Source organism: Anguilla rostrata, chromosome 14, assembly GCF_018555375.3.
Source record: "Anguilla rostrata isolate EN2019 chromosome 14, ASM1855537v3, whole genome shotgun sequence".
Lineage (NCBI taxonomy): Eukaryota > Metazoa > Chordata > Actinopteri > Anguilliformes > Anguillidae > Anguilla > Anguilla rostrata.
The window spans coordinates 31,649,579-31,671,404 of record NC_057946.1 but is presented as its reverse complement, the minus strand read 5'-3'; the positions used below and the strand labels follow the sequence as shown (position 1 = coordinate 31,671,404).

The 21,826-nt window shown below is 49.2% G+C and overlaps 1 protein-coding gene and 1 pseudogene across 2 annotated transcripts in view; both read right to left on the bottom strand.

Annotated features, from left to right (window-relative positions):
• LOC135239107 (butyrophilin subfamily 2 member A2-like) overlaps positions 1-21,826 on the bottom strand; it is a 48,134-nt gene that overhangs the window by 6,258 nt on the left and 20,050 nt on the right. The gene's annotated exons all lie outside the window — the stretch shown is intronic.
• LOC135239111 (translation initiation factor eIF2B subunit alpha-like) lies at positions 6,910-20,870 on the bottom strand (annotated as a pseudogene).

Below are 21,826 nucleotides of genomic sequence, written 5' to 3'. Positions count from 1 at the left end.
TTCACGGCCTGCTCTGCCTCAAGTCCCGGAGCGGCCTTCACGGCCTGCTCTGCCTCAAGTCCCGGAGCGGCCTTCACGGCCTGCTCTGCCTCAAGTCCCGGAGCGGCCTTCACGGCCTGCTCTGCCTCAAGTCCCGGAGCGGCCTTCACGGCCTGCTCTGCCTCAAGTCCCAGAGCGGCCTTCACGGCCTGCTCTGCCTCAAGTCCCGGAGCGGCCTTCACGGCCTGCTCTGCCTCAAGTCCTGGAGCGGCCTTCACGGCCTGCTCTGCCTCAAGTCCCGGATCGGCCTTCACGGCCTGCTCTGCCTCAAGTCCCGGAGCGGCCATCACGGCCTGCTCTGCCCCAAGTCCTGGAGCGGCCATCACGGCCTGCTCTGCCCCAAGTCCCGGAGGGGCCCCCAGAGCCACCTGGAGCCCCGGAGAGGCTCCCAGATCCGCCTCGAGCCCCGGAGAGGCTCCCAGAGCCGCCTCGAGCCCCGGAGAGGCCCCCAGAGCCACCTGGAGCCCCGGAGAGGCTCCCAGAGCCACCTGGAGCCCCGGAGAGGCTCCCAGATCCGCCTCGAGCCCCGGAGAGGCCCCCAGAGCTGCCTCGAGCCCCGGAGAGGCCCCCAGAGCCGCCTCGAGCCCCGGAGAGGCCCCCAGAGCCGCCTCGAGCCCCGGAGAGGCCCCCAGAGCCGCCTCGAACCCCGGAGAGGCCCCCAGAGCCGCCTCGAGCCCCGGAGAGGCCCCCAGAGCCGCCTCGAGCCCCGGAGAGGCCCCCAGAGCCTCCTCCAGCCCCGGAGGCCCCGCCTGCTCTGACCCTTCCGCGGAGGCCGCCTGCTACACCCAAGTTTCGGGCTGTACTTGTGCCTCGAGCCCCGGGGGGGCCTCCGGAGCCGCCTCAAGCCCCAGGGGAGCCTCCGCAGCCGCCTCGAGTCCCGGGGGGGCCTCCGGAGCCGTCCAGAGCTCCGGAGAGGCCTCCAGAGCCGTCCAGAGCCCCGGAGAGGACAACAGTCCCATCTGTTGTCCCGCAGGGGCCTCCGCAGACTGCTCTGGCCGCCCCGCAGGCTAAGCCGCCTGCCTTGCCCCCTAGCGTTCGTGCTCCCCCTGGCGTTCGTGCTCCCCCTGGCGTTCGTTCTCCCCCTAGCGTTCGTGCTCCCTCTAGTGTTCTCGCGCCCCCCAGTGTCCGTTCTTCCCCTAGTGTTCTTGCTCTCCCTAGTGTCCACACCTTGCCCCCTGGCGTTCGTGCTCCCCCTAGTGTTCTCGCGCCCCCCAGTGTCCGTTCTTTCCCTAGTGTTCTCGCTCCCCCTAGTGTCCACACCTTGCCCCCTGGCGTTCGTGCTTCCCCTGGAGTTTGTGCTTCCCCTGGCGTTCGTGCTCCCCCTGGCGTTTGTGCTTCCCCTAGTGTTCTCACGCCCCCCAGTGTCCGTTCTTTCCCTAGTGTTCTCGCTCCCCCTAGTGTCCACACCTTGCCCCCTGGCGTTCGTGCTTCCCCTGGCGTTCGTGCTTCCCCTAGTGTTCTCGCTTCCCTAGTGTTCGCCCTTCCCCCAGTGATCGTCTCTCCCCCGGTGTCGTCGCTTCCCCCAGTGGTCGTCCCTCCCCCGGTGTCGTCGCTTCCCCCAGTGGTCGTCTCTCCCCCGGTGTCGGTCCTTCCCCCAGTGATCGTCTCTTCCCCGGAGTCCGTCCTCCCCCCAGTGGTCGTCCCTCCCCCGGTCTCGTCGCTCCCCCTGGTGTCCATTCTCCCTTTGGTGTTCGTCCTCCCAACCGTGTGTCCGTGTGTTCCCCGGCCCCCCTGTCTAATTGTCTGCCCGCCTGTTTGTCTGTTGGTCTACCCGTATGTGTGTCAGCCAGTTTGTTGGCCTGTTTGTCTGCCCCCCAAGCCGTCAGCCCATCGGCCAACGTGTTTGCCCGCCTGTCTGCCTGTCTGTCAGTGTGCCAGTCCGCGTGTGTTTTGTCTTGTTTGCCTGTGTGTCAGTCCCTATGTCAGTTGTTGGGCTCCCCCCTCGCCTTCCCTGTCTGCCTGTCCCTTTGTGTGTCTGTCGGTGTCGCTGTGTGCCTCCCCGCCTGCTTGTCCCTGTGTCTGTCCTTGTAGGTCTCCCGATTGTGCCAGTATCTGGCAGTCTGTTTCCCCCTCAGTCTTGTCCAACCCAGTCCAGTGTTGTCGTGCCCGGTCTCAGACCTGTCCTGTATGTCTGCCTTGCCCCTGTCCAAGTCCCCCCTGGTTTCCTGAGTCCCCCCTGGTTTCCTGAGTCCCCCCTGGTTTCCTGAGTCCCCGTGTCGCCGGAGTGCGGGCTCTGAATTTCCCCATGTCGCCCGGAGTGCGGGCCCTGAATTTCCCCGTGTCGCCCGATGTGCGGGCCCTGAGTCTCCCCGTGTCGCCCGATGTGCGGGCCCTGAGTCTCCCCCGTGTCGCCCGATGTGCGGGCCCTGAGTCTCCCCGTGTCGCCCGATGTGCGGGCCCTGAGTCTCCCCGTGTCGCCCGATGTGCGGGCCCTGAGTTTCCCCGTGTCGCCCGATGTGCGGGCCCTGAATTTCCCCGTGTCGCCCGATGTGCGGGCCCTGAGTTTCCCCGAGTCCTGCCCAGCCCTGAGTCTCCCCGTGTCGCCCGGGTCCTGCCCAGCCCTGAGTCTCCCCGTGTTGCCCGGGTCCTGCCCAGTCCCGAGTCCTGTTCCCCCGTCCGAGTCCAGTCCCGAGTCCTGTTCCCCCGTCCGAGTCCAGTCCCGAGTCCTGTTCCCCCGTCCGAGTCCAGTCCCGAGTCCTGCGTCCCGTTCCAGTCCCGAGTCCTGCGTCCCGTTCCAGTCCTGTGTCCAGTCTTGTTCCTGCCCCAGTCCTGTTCCTGCTCTGTGTCCAGTCCCTGTTCCTGTCAGAGTCCTGTTCCCGTCTTCTGTCCCTGTTCTTGTCTTGTCCTGTCCCCAGCCCCCACCCTCTGTTGACTCCCTCCCCGGGTCGGCCTCCTGGGACGTCAGGAGCCGTCCCTTGGGGGGGGGGGGTACTGTCATGTTCCGGTGTTCCTGTCTGTGTTTCCCCTGTTGGGCCGCCAGATGGCGGCACTTCTGTTTTGTGTCCTGCTCCGCCCCTGTTAATTGTATGATTGTTTCATTGTCTCGTTATCCCATCATTGTTCCCACCTGTGTCTTTTCCCCTCCTTCTGGTTTGATTGTTTTTTGAGTTCACCTGTGTCTTGTTATCCCCTCCTTTTTTGGTTTGATTGTTTTGCGTTCACCTGTGTCTTGTTACCCCTTGTCTATTTAAGTTCTCTGTTCCCTTGACTCGGGTGCTGGTTCCTTGTGTTTGTCTCCTGACTTTCATGTACCTGCCTTCTTGTGTTTGTTCCTGCAATCTGTTTGAAAACCGTATGTACCTGCCTGTGTTTGTGACCTGTTTGTGTTTGTTCCCGAATTCTATTTGTTACAAACCGTTTGTACCTGCCTGTATTTTGTTCCTGACTTGTGTTTCGTTTGATCTTCCCTTGTGCTCTGCCTTCCCGTGTTCTGCCCTGCCTGTGTTTTTGAGTTCCTGTTGTTTTCTGTTTCATTAGATTATTTTTTGAGTTTGTATTTCACCTGCCTGTATTTTGTTCCTGACTTGTGTTTTTGACCTTCCCTTGTGCTCTGCCTTCCCGTGTTCTGCCCTGTCTGTGTTTTTGAGTTCCTGTTTTCTGTTTCATTAGATTATTTTTTGAGTTTGTGTTTTAGCCCATTGTGGCCTTGTCTGTTCCCTGTTTGTTCACCTGTCATTAGTAAAGTCTTTGTTAATTTTCCCTTTTTGAGTTTCGTGTTTTTTTTTTTTTTCCCCCACTCTGCGCCTGGGTCCCAGCACCCGTACCGTGACATTTTAGTAGTAACCCCATTCTCTTGTCCAGAGTGGTTTACAGTGTAGGAGAAACAGACCTGTATTTACCTGATTAATATGAACAATAGTGTCAGACCTGGCCAGCTACAACAGTGAGTAAAGACACACCACCGAGTAAAGATACAACAGTGAGTAAAGATGCAACAGTGAGTAAAGATCCACCACTGAGTAAAGATACAACAGTGAGTAAAGATACACCACCAAGTAAAGATACGCCACCGAGTAAAGACATAACAGGGAGTAAAGATACGACAGCGAGTAAAGATCCACCACTGAGTAAATATACAACAGTGAGTAAAGTTAAACCACCCAGTAAAAATACAACAGTGAACAAAGATACACCACCAAGTAAAGATTCACCACCAAGTAAAAATACAACAGTAAGTAAAGATACAACAGTGAGTGAAGATACACCACCAAGAAAAGTTACACCACCAAGTATAAATACACAGTGAGTAAAGACACAACAGTGAGTAAAGATACACCACTGAGTAAAGATACCACAATGAGTCAAGATACCACAGTGAATAAAGACATAACATCACTAAACCACCTGTGCAAGTAAACTATGCTAACCAAGAGCCAAAGGATTATCTTCGAGTTGGAGCTAATTTTCCCAGTAACATTAAACCGTAAGCTGGACATATGAGGACAAAGATCTGAAAGATTGCATATAAGAACTGGTAGCACGGCCTAAATCAAAATAATTTTGGCCTGATTGGTGTAAGGGGGGCATTTAAAAGATCTTCATTAGTCCTGAGGCCAGGACTTAATCACATGTTAAACAATAATAAAATCTAACCGAAAATTATTTAATGTAGGAGTCTTAACTGGTAGATCTGATGAAAACACCTGCACATGCTGAAGTGTCCTTAAGCCCAGACTGAATCATGAAAAAAGTAATGCTCTTATAACAGACTTCAGACAGAAGTATAGGCCTATGATTTTATAACTTAGAAATTAGCATACATTTGCACAAGAACATTACTTTGTGAAGATTTTGTATTTTTGACACACTGGATTATCACTGTAATTTATGGATTAAAAGAAAATGACTGACATTATTTACATAGATTCATCACCTGACTCAGCTGTTTTAATAATTAATATCTGAATGTTAGACATTAATGACAAAACATACTTGAAGATAAAATTAACATATCATTTTTTTAAAATCCTTATTTCAAAATTAAAACACTCTCTGTGTTTTCCCCTTTTCTGGTAAATGTAAATTTTGGAGTGAATTTGTGTGTGATCACATTACTTACCCAATTCTCGCAGCCACACTGTTGCACTGACTGATTCTCTGTCTGTATGGACTTTACACATGAATTCCCCCCAGTCTTCTGTTTTTACATCCCTCAGTTTCAGAGAGAAGTTTCCTTTGGGAATCTCCTCACTGAAGAACTCAGCACGCCCCCTGAATCTCTCATGCTGTGACTCTGGTCTGTTCTCCCCCTCAAAAAACAGCAGCACCAGGATTTCCCCATCTGTCTTCATCCACTCTACTTGTAACTCTTCGAGAGGAACATGGGTGTCCACCAAGCAGTTCAGAATCACATCCTCACCAGCATATGCATATGCGGGCAGGTCTGCACCAGTTACAACCAGCCATTCTGAAAAAATCAAGTTACATTTTTCATTTGTATTTCATTTTTACAGTGTGTGGTATATTCTATATTCTATAATCTCATAAAAAAACACGTTTTCAACGTACAAAAATGCCAATACACATATACAAGACATACACCGTCTATAACTCATTCATTCAGACTGCCAAAACCAAAATGACGCCAAGTTACGGTACTACAAACAGTATAGGCTATCTTGCCTCACCGAAATTACATAAGATGTACCCAATATTTCCTCAATTCTTTCTTATCTGAGGGCGAGGCGGGATTCAATCCTTCAACCGGAGGTTTACCAGTCTGTGACTTTGTTAATGCAGCACCATGACATAGCTATGCAATGCGTGAAATATCATTAGCAAACCTGTCCGTGATTTTAAAGAAGAACACAGGCCAGTAAGCACAGAAGAGCTCCCGTTGAATCCATATGGCTTTGCAATATTGTAGCCGGTTAATAACTGAACGTGCAGACGGTACGTCATAATGCAGTGTATACGTTCAGTGAACGGCGGGTAGATATGGTGCAAAAGCAATAATTGAGAAGTAGTAGACAATTATTAGTGAGGGTAAAAGCAGGTTAAAGAAACGTGTTCTTAGCTGGGCTTGAACCGAGAACCCCATGTTCCCAAGACTGTAACCTTGCCCACTAGGCCACAGGCAGACTAGCTATTTATACTGGAAATGTTTCAGAGTGAAAAGGTGTGGGTATTTTGCGTGTGTATGCAAGTTTTTGATTGGGTTGTGTAAGTGAAGATTTGGCTGGTGTCGGTAAAATGTCCAATGGGGAGACATGTTGTTAGTGGGATAGGCGGCAGGAAAAATAAGAATGAGAAGAAGAAGAAGAAGAAGGAAAAAACACAAAATCCCCTTAGTTTGGGGCTTTATTGTGTGGACATGTGAAGTTGTTTATGAATTCTGTCTGTCGAAATGGGGTGAGAATGTACAGAATTTAATGTTTTTAAGGGCTGAGTGTCTGTGGCTGTTGTGGTTATTTCTGTGGGGAACCCTGAAAAGTGCCAAACTCTCGGTGCTGTATAGGTATGGGGCATGACCCGCCAAGGCGTAACTTGGCGGGATGGCAGGTGACCTTCACGCTCCTCTGTGCATGTAAGCAAATAATTTCTGTTCATTTTATCATAACAACAATTTTTCATAGAAACTGAAAATTCAGCTTGTTTTCCAACAAATTTCATGCAATAAAGACGCTTACTTTTCAAATATGTAACCACAACAAACAACAAAGCTGTCTGAACCTGCATCGGGACAAGTGGGCTGGGGGTACTTACCAACATCTATTTTCACCTTTGTTTCATTGGACTCGTGAACAGTGTGAACTACGCACTTGTACAGCCCTTTGTCTTCACTAGTGACATTCCTAAGCAGCAGAGAGAAGTTTCCTTTGGAGATTTCTTCAGAGAAAAAATCGGCCCTGCCGCTGTAAGCTGGGCTCTGTGATTCTGGCCTACTCTCTCCTTCCTGGAACAGATGCACCAGGGTTCCAGAATCCTCCCTCATCCACTGCACCTCCAGCTCGTGCAGAGGTAGTGGGGTATCCACAGAGCAGGGCAACGTTACAGACGCCCCCAACTGGACAACTAGGGGCATAGCAGGACCCCGCACTGCAAATCCTGGAACGGAAGATACGTTTGAAAGTCCTTCACAATACGTGCAAAACGTATAAAAATCCCGTGGCATCCGTTTTATTTAATGAATAAATTATAATACCAAATCTAAACTAGAATGCAAATGGAGTCAAAATCATACAGCAATAAAATCAGTATATTGGTAAACACAAACATAATTAAAAACGAAACTGAGTTATTACGGTAATAATTATGTAGCAATCAAAATTATTTTAATTCCATAGGCTAATATTGAAACTATACGCACAGATGCTTCATGCGGAAATCCGAAAAATTGCTTTTAAATGTCATATATGACTCTTTTTTTCGTTTAAACACCAGCTGTTGCCGTAGGCTACTACTGAGTAAAGTCAATTTACCTTCAGTCCTGATAGCGCAGTACAACGACAGAAACCAACAGAAAACTCTCATCTTGATTTTCATCATGAGGTCCACGAAAGTCTGTAGGCTACAAACTTTGTGTGAATATGCTTATACTCGAAAAAAGTAGGCTACTGAAAAGGAATTATGAAAACGCTGCTTACTCATACACGTTCTAACAACGCACGATAAGAAATATGTTTTTACTTTTACTTTCACTTCCATGGCTACCGCGCCTTTACCACATTTATCGCAACAGCGCCCTCTAAAGTGCATAAAAATACTTGCATGTAAAATTAACTGCCTCAAGACGTGTTAATGTAGGATGTAAATAGATGCGTGCGCCTGTGGTTGAGAATGAGGCGGACACTTTGTACAACATCACGCGACGAAGCCACGAATTAAATACATGACGTGACTCAGGTCTATTGAACCTGTGACAGACAACAGAAGCTGAGCTTTTGTTATTTGATCATGACACAACGCCTCACTGCTATATGTGTATATGGGTTACATCTTAATCTGATTAACTTCATTAAGTAATTATTAATTCATTTCTTGTTACCACAAAAAAGGCAACTGATAGAATGTGATCCTCTAGTTACACAAAAGTTACTCTAGTATGACAAAAAAAGATCTGATGCATCAGCAAAACCATGCATGCATAATATTACAATTACACTATCAGGAAATGGGTATTGCAAGTTACTGAAGTGCTGAGTTTTTCAACCGTTTTCTGACTTTAAATGTTTTGAATGACATACAAACAGTACTTATCCTTTCCCCATTTCACCCCAGTTCAGAATACCTAAATGCATCTGTAAGCATGTCCCATTACTGCAAAATCCCAATTCTGGTCACTTAAAAAAAAAAAAAAATAATAATAAAAAAAGGAAAAAGTTAAATCAAAATATATTCTGCTTGACCCCGCGACCCTGCTCAGGATAAGCGGGTAAAGATAATGGTTGGATGGATCTTCTGCTTGAAGTTATGTTTTAATCCTTATGAAGAGTAGATTTTTTGGTATACTTTTGGTCTAGTCAGTGTTCTAGAACTCCATTGCTTTCAAATAATAGTAGTGTTTGCTACATCAGCATTTGAATGTTCAGTTAAGAATCACATATTTGTCATCTCGCACCTCAAAGGGTTAAAGGAGAGCCTGAAACCAGGGGAGAGCCGTGAGGGTTGCAGATGGAGATGGGGTCACAGTACAGAGGGTGCCACGGTGGGTGTCGAACCCCCAGCTGCATGGTCGGTAAAGGGGTTCACATTAGGTTCACAACTACAAGAAAGATATAGAGGCTCTGGAAAAATTTCAAAGACGAGCAACAAAATTAATTCCTGGTATGAAAGATAAAATCTATGAGGAAAGACATAAGATGCTTCACCTCTTCAAGATAATTTTTTCACACAGAGAGTAGTCAATGTGTGGAATAGCCTGCCAGATCATATAGTAGAGGCAGAAACTCCGGGGATTTTCAAGACTAGGCTCCATACAACGTTAGATACTATCTAGTCTGTTGGTAATCAGAGCACTAATTTAGTTAGGAAAGTGGCGAGCATCGTTGGGCTGAATGGCCTGTTCTTGTCAATATGTTATGTTATGTTATGTTTAAGACCTAGCTGCCCTACAGACTGCAGCACACAGTGTCCCCCAAAGTTAAGGCACGTATGATTTGATTTAAGCCAGTGTCGTCCACAGAAGAATAAGCAATGAGTGTTTTCCAGAATGTCCAAAATGGCAGAAAATCCAATATAGTGGAAATTTTAAGTAACAGGGCTGCACCTAACGATTATTTTTTATCAGTTAATCTAATGATTCTTTTTCGATTAGTCAATTAATCTTACGACTAATTTATCGATTATTCCAAAGATGATTTTATTACTCGATTAATATAATTAATTTACCAAAAATAAATATCAAAAACTTCTCATTAATATTTCAATATTTTATTCAATAATCTTCTCTTAAAAACAAACAAATGTAACAAGAAACAAAGTATGCAATGCAGGGCATTACTCTGCAACAAAAAATAGCCCAGTTTTAACTGGTAATCTCCGTTTTACAGTCCAGCATACAATCTCTCCAAAATATATTTGCAAATCTGTTTATGTTTTCCTGTCTGTTGAACGAAGGTGGTCGATAACAGGTGCTCTCACTCTAGCTAGCTATATCGTTAGTACAGGTGCACCATGGGTCTGGACGGTTTTGGGCTTGTTTAGCTGCAGCTTGTTCTCTGGGGGAATCCATGCTTTGACCGGGCGCAGCCATCTTACTTCATTGCGACGCGCCGACGCATGTTATGCAAATCGACGTATTTCCGTAATCGATTACATCGATGAGTCGCCCCAGCCCTATTAAGTAACTAAGCAGATTGATGAGGAGGAGTGGGTAATTGTGAGGTTTGTTTTAAGTCTTTCAAATCAACTAAGGCCAGATTATTTAAATGTCGCAAATTCAAAAGACAGTTAATGTCACAGTTTCTATTTCTATTATTGTTACCTGGTTCTATGTCAACACAGCAGTGATGAGGCTCACCCTCATCTGGTGATGGCAGCAGTGTGGCTGGATTCAAAGAGCTGGGGTGTTTCAGATGAACGGATGGCATAAGCAAGCTTGTTTCCCATCGGGTCCACCGAGCCATGTGGACTACAGAAGATTTTTTTCAGTCAAAATAGCACAGCAATTCCCACATCCTGTGTTCCTATCAGTGGCAGCGCTTGCCTTAGAGAGTCCGTAGCCCCGTCGACTGCTTATAAGCACTGTGGGTGTTGTTTGAGCTCCTGCACCCAGCCTTGATGAAAAATAGGCAACTGGGCTATTTTTTCTTAAAACAAATGGGTTTTTAAAAAATGAAACGTACCCACACTGGAACACTGTGGTAAAGGGGAACCTTCACTCTACAATCTATTTTTGAACGATTGCATCACTCGACTTTGATGGTAGTCATATATAAATATTATTATTATTATTGTTATGTTATATTTAAAAAAATAATACAAATAATAATAATAATAATGAATGGGCCAATTACACAAACTGATTTTCCAGTCTCCTGACTCAGTATACCTGAATGAACCACACAACTCAGAAAGACAGAGAAGCTTGATTTGGATGCACTGTGTGGCAAGTAAGATATCTAAACAACTGCAACACAACAGATTGTGTCTGACAATTGTCAAAATGCTTTTTTTTCCTCTTTTTTTACCTAATGGGGGAGGGATAATTACTTCAAGGTGTGACATTAGGGTTTAGTTTCCCTTTAAAATACTCAAATAGATGGATTTTATAGTGGTTTCAGTATTAGCGTCTTTTTGCTAATGGCTGTTGTGGAATCCTTCACACTGCCTGGGCTGCTGGACCCACCTTGTTGATGACTACTCCGCTCTCCACCACTCCTTCCGCTCCCACTATCACCAGGTCCACCTTCTCCATGATGTACCTGCAGCAAATCACAACACTTTCTCAGAAACTCTCCTGGGCTGCCTTCGCATTTTAACGGCAACTACAGAGTGAAAGGATAGCAAATACGAGGGATTTCAATTTCGATTTCAATACCGATTCAAAATGTACAATCGATGGATTGAACTCGATGGTACTGGTGAATAATCTTTGGTCCTTTGAAAAGTATCATAAATGGGGTCTGCTGGGGGACTGGTGGAGGAGCCCCACAGTCTCAGATCGAGTGCGGACCGTGCCAGTGCCGATGGTAGCAGGTAGCTGCATGGGCAGATGTACAGTTGGCCGGCTGCATCGTCCAGGGTTTGGGGGGGGGGTTCGGTCAGTCAGGGTGTCTGCATTTCATAACTCTCTGGCGGCCCCTGGTGGCCGATCGGCCAGTGACACATATGAACGGTCTTCCTCCACCTCCGCTTTGTGTGAGCTTAGCTGTGGTCTGCAGTGTGAAATGAAGCAGCTCGCGACACTTTCAGAGAACCGTGGATGTCTACGCTCTCCTGAATCGGCAGTGGTGATTGTACATGAACGTGCTTCCGCAAAATGCCAAATTAGGGAGGAAATTGGATATATTCAGTCCCACATTGGGCACAGATATATATTTTTTAAATTAATATCATTAATATGCAGGATATTTGCTGGGATTGAAATGTGTATGTTTGACTGGGCTGATAACACACACGTGGAAAACTGTTTGACCACTGGAATGGATGAGGTACGTATCTTTATTTGGTTTTTTTACATTTTACATTTTTAAAACGTTATTCCTTTAAAAGGTCAAAAGGAATAAAAATACATTTAAACATAGACATTCCCTAAATTTCAAGAAAATAAGAAACACAGAAAAAGAAAACCTAATACCAACACCCATACGTATCTTTAACTAATAATCACACGACAATAATTATTTTAAGACATAACTTACTTAAAATACATTTTAAGGATAATACGTGTGCTCGGGATGGGGTGAAGAGCGGGTGCCCCTCCTAGGGGGGTGGACTATATGATGAGTTCTTTCCAGTGGTCCACCCCCCATTTCTCTCTCGCCAGGTCCTTGTTCTTTCGAAACTCCACCAGAACGCCGTCCTGGAGGAGGTTTTGTATCCTCCTCCGGAGAGTGACCAGGTCCACAGTTGTTTTCTGGTAGACCTTGATGTTCCTCGTCTCCCACAGGACCTGTTTGATGGTATTGACGATCCCCCACTGACGCTGGAGCTCCGTGGTCTTGAGTCCCTCTCGGGGACTGTAGAGGACGCTCTCAGCCGTCAGGGAGGACCTCGGTAGCAACCTATTATGGGAGACAGAGGAAACAACAAGGCCCCAGACCCGCCTAGCCACGGTGCACTCCCAGAACAGATGGTAAATGTGTTCCGAGTCAGTGCAACCATGGGGGCAGCGCTCAGTGAGGGCTAAGTGCCTGCGGTACATGAAAACTCTTGTGGGGAGACACCTGTGAGCTGTCATCCAGGCAATGTCTTTTTGTTTGTTGGTAAAACACGTGTGTCACATTTGCCCAGATGACTTGCGGGTCCCGGGCCGGCCCTGACCTCGGGAGCGTGGCAGTCTCGTTAGATCTTAAGTGAGCCATGATGATTTTATAGCTCCACGAGGTCAGGCCAACCCTGGGCAATCCCGCCCTGAAAGCAAAGTCCTTCAGGGCCTGATAGACATAGGGGTCTGACATTGACTGGGCTGATAACACACACGTGGCAAACTGTTTGACCATTGGAATGGATGAGGTATGTGCTGTTCTTGTTTGTCTAACCCTCAGCAGTTGTTTTCAGTGAGCCAGACACAGCCCAGATACAGCCCACATCTGAGGCATTAAACAGTCGTGGTGAATTTAGAACAGGAGAAAGCTTTACCCCACGGCAGCATCTAAAACTACAGTGACAGGAACATTGAGATTTTTCAATGCCTCAGCCATTTTTTTCCTGCAACAGAAAGAAAAGAAAATCACTAATGTTTTTATTAATATTTGCTTAGTAGATACCCTAAATGAGTGATTTAGATTACTTACAGACCATAAAGTTTGAACATGAACGGGCGTGTATGAGTGTGTGTGTGTGCGTGCATGCACTTTCACGGTTTGGTGTCACAGCAGGCTTTCACTGTGTGTCTGTGTGTATGTGTGTGTGTGTGCGTGCATGCATGCGTGTGTGTGTGTGCGTGCATGCATGTGTGTGTGCGTGTGCGTGCGTGCATGTGTGGTGTGTGTATGCATGCATTTTCCCCTGTTTTGTGTGACGGCAGGATCGCTTACCCTGCGGAGTCCGGCTGGGATTCTGTGACGTACACGGTGAAGCGCTTCTTCTCGGCCGCTGCCTCCTCCAGCACCCTCAGCACCACTCTGGAGGACGAGTGCGTCAGGATTTTCTGTGAGAGGGAACGAGGAGCGCGTATATGACGCAGGAACAGGACAGGGGGGCACCCAGAACTCTTTTTACTCTCCTCTGACAAACAAGCACTTCAGCTCAGTTTGAGGGTAACAATGTTTGCAATGTTCAACAGCAAAAGTGACGCGTGTGTCAGATTCTCTGTTGGAGGGACTTTTTTTTAGTATACGGTTCCATGCTAATTATGCACCCGAATGTCCCAAATCATTTAGAGGTTTAGAAGGAGCCTCATCTGCTCTGCCTACTGAAATGTTGCGTCTGAAGAGTGTTGGGACAGGGCGCAGAACACGACAACCCTCACCGCTCCGTCTTTTATGAAGGTGTGGCACAGCTTGCGACTTTGTTCCTGGAGAGAGAGATTTTCTTCAGGAAAAGCTCCCCTCTTTCAACCATAACTTTCTTGCACCGTGACAGATCCTGAGGAAAAGAAACAGCCTGTTGCGATCCTCATTTAGTGCAGCTGGTTAGTTGCTTTAGACTCCTGATATCATGCTGGTGGCTTGTTAGCCTGTCAGCAGGAGGATCTAAAGGCAAACATGTGTCAGGCTATCATGCACTCTGGTATGATTTTTGCTGCTGAGAAACAGAATACATTTTTTTTATGCAGTTCTGGTATTAGGGGATTCTAGCATTTGTCTTCTCTCAAGGGAATTAGTGCTCTGATTACCTACGGACTACATAGTATCTAACACTGTATCAAGCCTAGTCTTGAAAATCCCCAGAGTTTCTGCCTCTACTACATGACCTGGCAGGCTATTCCACACATTGACCTCTGTGTGAAAAAATTCTTCCTAATGTCTGATGGAATCAGTCAGAGAGCATTTTAACCTCTGACCTTACCCTAGTCTAGTGGACTGAAACAGAACAATGAACCCAAAGAGAAAATGAACCCAAATGAATCCATTAACCGTAAAATTTTGTCATTCATATGCACATTTTGATTGGTGAAAGATTTCATTAAAATCATTCAGGGATCTGCAGGATGGTTTTCAGATTTTGCTAGTGTGTTTCAAGTGCATATTCAGTGAGTGTGGTGTGGGGGGGGGGAGGGGGGGGAGTGTGTGTGTGTGTGTGTGTGTGTGTGCGCGCACGTGAGAGACAGATACATCATGCTCCAGGGACGTGAGGCTGATGAAACGCAGGAAAAGCTCTCCTCCTGAGGACACGGCCACAGAGGAGTCCACTCCCGTTAGTCGGTCGATGGCCTGCGTCAGGTTCTCCCTCAGACCCTGGATGGTTTCACCTGCACCAATTGCAGCACAGTGCCGTGCAGTCAGAACCAATCACAACACAGGGCCGTACAGTCAGAACCGATCAGAACCAATCACACATCCTCTGTTAGGCAAAGCAATCACATGTCCTCTGTTACTTTGGGGCTAATCACATGTCCTATGTTTTTAGGACCAATCACATCCTCGGTTCACTCCATCACACTGTGACGGTTCGGGTGCTGGGACCCAGGCGCAGAGTGGGAAAAAAACACGAAACTCAAAAAGGGGAAAATTAACAAAGACTTTACTAACGGGTAAACAAACAGGGAACAAACAAGGCCACAAAGGGCAAAACCACAAACTCAAAAAATAACTAAAAGCAGAAAACAAGAGGGACTCACAATTACAGGCAGGGCAGAACACGGTCAGGGCAGAACACAGGCAGGCAGAGCACAAAGGAAGGTCAAACAAAACAGTCAGGAACAAAATACAGGCAGGTACATATAAGTCATGAAACAAACACAGGCAGGTACATACGGTCTCAACAAACGCTAGTCGGGAACAAACAAGGCAGAACAAACGCAGGCAGGTAAATACAGTTTGCAACAGGATTGGAAACAAACACAAGGAACCAGCACCCGAGTCAAGGGAACAGAGAACTTAAATAGACAGGGGTAACAAGACACAGGTGAACTCAAAAAACAATCAAACCAGAAGGAGGGGATAACAAGACACAGGTGGGAACCATGATGGGATAACGAGACAATTGAAACAATCATACAATTAACAGGAGGGGAGCAGGACACAAAACAGAAGTGCCGCCATCTGGCGGCCCAACAAGGGAAACACAGACAGGAAAACAGGACCATGACAGTACCCCCCCCCCAAGGGACGGCTCCTGACGTCCCAGGAGGCCGACCCGGGGAGGGAGTCAACAGAGGTTGGGGGCTAAAGACAGGACTCAGACAGGAACAGGGACTGGACACAGAACTGGGGCAGGAACAGGACTGGACTGGACAGGACAAGACTCAGGGCTGGACTGGACAGGACAGGAACAAAACAAGAACAAGACTCGGGGCTGGAGGGGAACTCGGGGCTGGAAACAAGACTCAGGGCAGAAACAGGACTGGACAGGAACAGGACTGGACGCAGGACTCAGGGCAGAAACAGGACTGGACAGGAACAGGACGGGACTCGGGACTGGAACGGGACGCAGGACTCGGGACTGGACTCGGACGGGGGAACAGGAGGACGGGGGAAAACAGAACAGGAAAACTTGGGACAAAACTCAGAAACTAGGAAAACAGGGCGACACGGGGAGACTCAGGGCTGGGCAGGAACCGGGCGACACGGGGAGACTCAGGGCTGGGCAGGACCCGGGCGACACGGGGAGACTCAGGGCTGGGCAGGACCCGGGCGACACGGGGAGACTCAGGGCCCGCACATCGGGCGTCACGGGGAAACTCAGGGCCCGCACATCGGGCGTCACGGGGAAACTCAGGGCCCGCACATCGGGCGTCACGGGGAAACTCAGGGCCCGCACTCGGGCGACAGGGGGACTCAGGAAACCAGGGGGAACTCAGGAAACCAGGGGGGACTAGGACAGGGGCAAGGCAGACATACAGGACTGGACTGGGGCGAGGTGGACACAGGACAGCAACGAGACGGGGCACGACAACACTGGACTGGGTTGGACAAGACTGAGGGGGAAACAGACTGCCAGATACTGGCACAATAGGGAGACCTAAAAAGACAGACACAGAGACAAGCAGGCGGGGAGGCACACGGCGACACCGATGGACACACAAAGGGACAGGCAGACAGGGAAGGCGAGGGGGGAACCCAACAACTGACATAGGGACTGACACACAGGGAAACAAGACAAAACACACGCGGACTGGCACACAGACAGACAGGCAGACAGGCGGGCAAACACGTTGGCCGATGGGCTGACGGCCTGGGGGGCAGACAAACAGGCCAACAAACTGGCTGACACACATACGGGTAGACCAACAGACAAACAGGCGGGCAGACAATTAGACAGGGGGCCGGGAACACACGGACACACGGTTGGGAGGACGAACACCAAAGGGAGAATGGACACCAGGGAGGACGAGACCGGGGAGGGGACGACCACTGGGGGAGGACGGACTCCGGGAAGAGACGATCACTGGGGGAGGACGGACTCCGGGAAGAGACGATCACTGGGGGAGGACGGACTCCGGGGAGAGACGACCACTGGGGGGCGACGACACCGGGGAGGGGGCGACCACTGGGGGAAGCGACGACACCGGGGGAGAGACGATCACTGGGGGAAGGGCGAACACTAGGGGGAGCGAGAACACTAGGGGAAGCAAGAACGCCAGGGGAAGCACGAACGCCAGGGGAGCACGAACGCCAGGGGGCAAGGTGTGGACACTAGGGGAGCGAGAACACTAGGAAAGAACGGACACTGGGGGCGCGAGAACACTAGGGGGAGCACGAACGCCAGGGGAGCACGAACGCCAGGGGGCAAGGAGTGGACACTAGGGAGAGCAAGAACACTAGGGGAAGAACGGACACTGGGGGGCGCGAGAACACTAGGGGGAGCACGAACGCTAGGGGGAGAACGAACGCCAGGGGGAGCGCGAACGCCAGGGGGAGCACGAACGCCAGGGGGAGCACGAACGCCAGGGGGAGCACGAACGCTAGGGGGCAAGGCAGGCGGCTTAGCCTGCGGGGCGGCCAGAGCAGTCTGAGGCGGCCCCTGCGGGACAACAGATGGGACCGTTGTCCTCTCCGGGGCTCGGGACGGCTCTGGAGGCCTCTCCGGAGCTCTGGACGGCTCCGGAGGCCCCCGGGACTCGAGGCGGCTGCGGAGGCTCCCTGGGGCTTGAGGCGGCTCCGGAGGCCCCCCGGGGCTCGAGGCACAAGTACAGCCCGAAACTTGGGTGTAGCAGGCGGCCTCCGTGGAAGGGTCAGAGCAGGCGAGGCCTCCGGGGCTGGAGGCGACTCTGGGGACCTCTCTGGGGCTCGAGGCGGCTCTGGGGGCCTCTCCGGGGCTCGAGGCGGCTCTGGGGGCCTCTCCGGGGCTAGAGGCGGCTCTGGGGGCCTCTCCGGGGCTGGAGGCGGCTCTGGGGGCCTCCCGGGGCTCGAGGCGGCTCTGGGGGCCTCTCCGGGGCTCGAGGCGGCTCTGGGGGCCTCTCCGGGGCTCGAGGCGGCTCTGGGGGCCTCTCCGGGGCTCGAGGCGGCTCTGGGGGCCTCACCGGGGCTCGAGGCGGCTCTGGGGGCCTCTCTGGGGCTCGAGGCGGCTCTGGGGGCCTCTCCGGGGCTCGAGGCGGATCTGGGAGCCTCTCCGGGGCTCGAGGCGGATCTGGGAGCCTCTCCGGGGCTCCAGGTGGCTCTGGGGGCCTCTCCGGGGCTCCAGGTGGCTCTGGGGGTCTCTCCGGGGCTCGAGGCGGCTCTGGGAGCCTCTCCGGGGCTCGAGGCGGATCTGGGAGCCTCTCCGGGGCTCCAGGTGGCTCTGGGGGCCCCTCCGGGACTTGGGGCAGAGCAGGCCGTGAAGGCCGCTTCGGGACTTGGGGCAGAGCAGGCCGTGATGGCCGCTCCAGGACTTGGGGCAGAGCAGGCCGTGAAGGCCGCTCCAGGACTTGAGGCAGAGCAGGCCGTGAAGGCCCCTCCGGCACTCGGGGCAGAGCAGGCCGTGAAGGTCCCTCCGGCACTCGGGGCAGAGCAGGCCGTGAAGGTCCCTCCGGCACTCGGGGCAGAGCAGGCCGTGAAGGTCCCTCCGGCACTCGGGGCAGAGCAGGCCGTGAAGGTCCCTCCGGCACTCGGGGCAGAGCAGGCCGTGAAGGTCCCTCCGGCACTCGGGGCAGAGCAGGCCGTGAAGGTCCCTCCGGCACTCGGGGCAGAGCAGGCCGTGAAGGTCCCTCCGGCACTCGGGGTAGAGCAGGCCGTGAAGGCCCCTCAGGGACTTGGGGTGGAGCAGGCGACAGGAACACGGACCACAGCTGTAGGGAACCCGGCTGGGCAGCCGGACGGGACCGGCGGGACCCCCGCGGGCCGGACCCCGGAAAAATGGCAAGCCGAGATCCCTCAAAAGGGTCAGGATCCGCCTGCTGAGCAGCTGGAGGTCTGGCCGACCGGGAGGCAGCCCGACCACGGCGCCTCCGCGACCGCCCGCCCGGGCACTGGGAGGCTCAAGCTCCCACCACCCGATGGCATGTTAAACTAAACAAACAAAAAAAAAAAAAAAAAAAAAAAAAAAAAAAACCTGCTGGGTCCCACACTGGCTGGTTCCTTCTGTGACGGTTCGGGTGCTGGGACCCAGGCGCAGAGTGGGAAAAAACACGAAACTCAAAAGGGGAAAATTAACAAAGACTTTACTAACGGGTAAACAAACAGGGAACAAACAAGGCCACAAAGGGCAAAACCACAAACTCAAAAAATAACTAAAAGCAGAAAACAAGAGGGACTCACAATTACAGGCAGGGCAGAACACGGTCAGGGCAGAACACAGGCAGGCAGAGCACAAAGGAAGGTCAAACAAAACAGTCAGGAACAAAATACAGGCAGGTACATATAAGTCATGAAACAAACACAGGCAGGTACATACGGTCTCAACAAACGCTAGTCGGGAACAAACACAAGGCAGAACAAACGCAGGCAGGTAAATACAGTTTGCAACAGGATTGGAAACAAACACAAGGAACCAGCACCCGAGTCAAGGGAACAGAGAACTTAAATAGACAGGGGTAACAAGACACAGGTGAACTCAAAAAACAATCAAACCAGAAGGAGGGGATAACAAGACACAGGTGGGAACCATGATGGGATAACGAGACAATTGAAACAATCATACAATTAACAGGAGGGGAGCAGGACACAAAACAGAAGTGCCGCCATCTGGCGGCCCAACAAGGGAAACACAGACAGGAAAACAGGACCATGACACACACATTCAAGTCCTCATATTTCCAACAGTCTCTGACTGGAGTCAAAAACAATTTTTAAAAAAATTTAAATTGACATCTCCATGACTTATCAACAAAAATAGCATTTGTACACATTTATTTAGTAAAATTAAAAGACATTAGATAAAATAGTTGTTACTGTGTCCAGAGTAAACTTGCCACCAGTTTCCCCAACACTTATGGTGTTTAGGCCCGTTTTACACTAACTATGTACCTTTGTCTCTTTTTAAGAACTCTAGTAGAGTGCGGATGGTCTGGATCCTGCCTCATCTGCACCCTAAAATACTCTACCAACTCTGAAAAAATCTATCTGAATTTATCCCCAATCCAGTTAGACAAGGACCTACTCCATATACATTGTTATGCAAAAGTTTGGGCACCCTGGTCAATTGGCATGTTTTGTTGATCTTCTAACAACAAAACATGCAATTTGCAGTGAACAAAATTGAACATTACATCATTTCCGTAAATTTGAACGAAAAGTTACTTTTTATTCACTGAATTTACCAGATTGAAATAGAAGGTAACATATCTTACAGATACTCAATAATGAATGTTAGTAGCACGAGTTTCATCTATTGTTATAGATGACTAATCTAATAGCACTATAAAGAAAGAAAAAATAAAACACGTTGAGTTGGAATCAGTACTGCGTTTGCATCAAAGTAAGATAACGTACCGTCTTCGTTCATTCTGTGAGGATGCAGTCAGATGTCTTTCTTGCCAGAGCTGGACCAAGGGGACTAGCTAGCCAGCCAGATAACGGTCAGTATTAACGAACAGTGGATTTTCGTGATTAAAATGTTTCCCGAAACCGGGGAGAATCTATAAATATAAAAGGCTTACCTAGCTAGCTCACACGCGAGTGTATTACAAGAGGGCTTTGATTTATTTATTTTTTTAATCTTAGTGATAGTTCCCTTTCTGCGGTTGTGGTCTAAAGCAGTTATTTTTCAAACACAGTCCTCGGGACCCGCCGTGTATGTTGGTTTTCGTTCCAACCACATTTGTTCCACGCAATACTAGAATTTAAACCAGCTGTTAATGACTCTTTTTCTGTTTTGAGGGAATAATTATCCCCTTTAGACAACATAATGTCAGAAATAGCTATGGATGCAGTGAAGAATAAAAGTCCCATATTGATATAGTATTGCATTACATTACATAAAATGAGGTAAAAAATGAACTGATCATATTAAAGGCTGAAGTGAATCAATAGGCTCCTAATTGCTTTGCAAATGATAATGAGCGAAACCTGCATGGTGTTAACGAATGTACTAATCTCAGAGCTGAACATAATGTCATAATTCGTCATTGCCTCCACCCTGCCCACATCTGTCGCCACCTGCTGCTCCCCATCACTGCCACCCGGCCCCACCCATCAGCTGAGCCACATCATAAACCCTGTAAAACTGACTGACACGGTCACCAGTCGGCACCCTCAGCCAACCAGAGGAGGATGGGTATCCCCCTTGAGCCTGGTTCCTTCCGAGGTTTCTTCCCATCTGCCACAGGGAGTTTTTCCTTGCCACTGTTGCCTTAGGCTTGCTCCTGTGGGGGTTTAGGCCAGGGTTGTCTGTAAAGCGTATTGTGACGACTACTGTAAAATACGCTATACAAATAAAAATTTGATTGATTGATTTATGGACGGACACAACGCTGAACATCCACCACCCTCTGACAACCTTCGTCATATAAAACCACTACAAACACAGTCAAGCAGCATGAATTAGAAAATCTTTTAATTTTTTTGTAATAGCTTTTTGAAAATCACATAACACAAATGCAAAATGAGACAAGATCAATTTATTTGCACAGCAACATCATATTGTACCATTCAAGTGCAGTTTTCCTCCAACCTGTCTTTATGATGTTGTCTATAAAACAAAGAATGCAGTACACAAATAAAGTGTACTTTATAAAAAATAAATAAACAAACTTCAACAAAAAAGGCGACAGCGACAGTTTGCTAACATCTTGATTAACAAGTTCTTTACGGTATTAACTAAAGCCATGTTTGATAGCTTGATTTCCACTGGAATGCAACCAAAATGTTCTTAAGACAAGCATCCATAATAACTGAATTCAATTTCTCAGTCCTGATCTTGGAGACCCGTATGTACGCCAGTGTGTGTTCTAACCATAGTAGTAAGCTTTGTATTACAATGAGCTGCTAATTGTTCTTAATTGGCCTTTTTGAATGACAAATTATCCCCTTGAACCCTCATTATGCCAGAAATAGTAATGTATGCCCTTAAAAATAAATGTCCCATATTCACATTCACTTATGCTTTCATTTACTGTGCTGTATGCACTATATGGAAAATAATTTCAGTTGAAAGAGGTTCC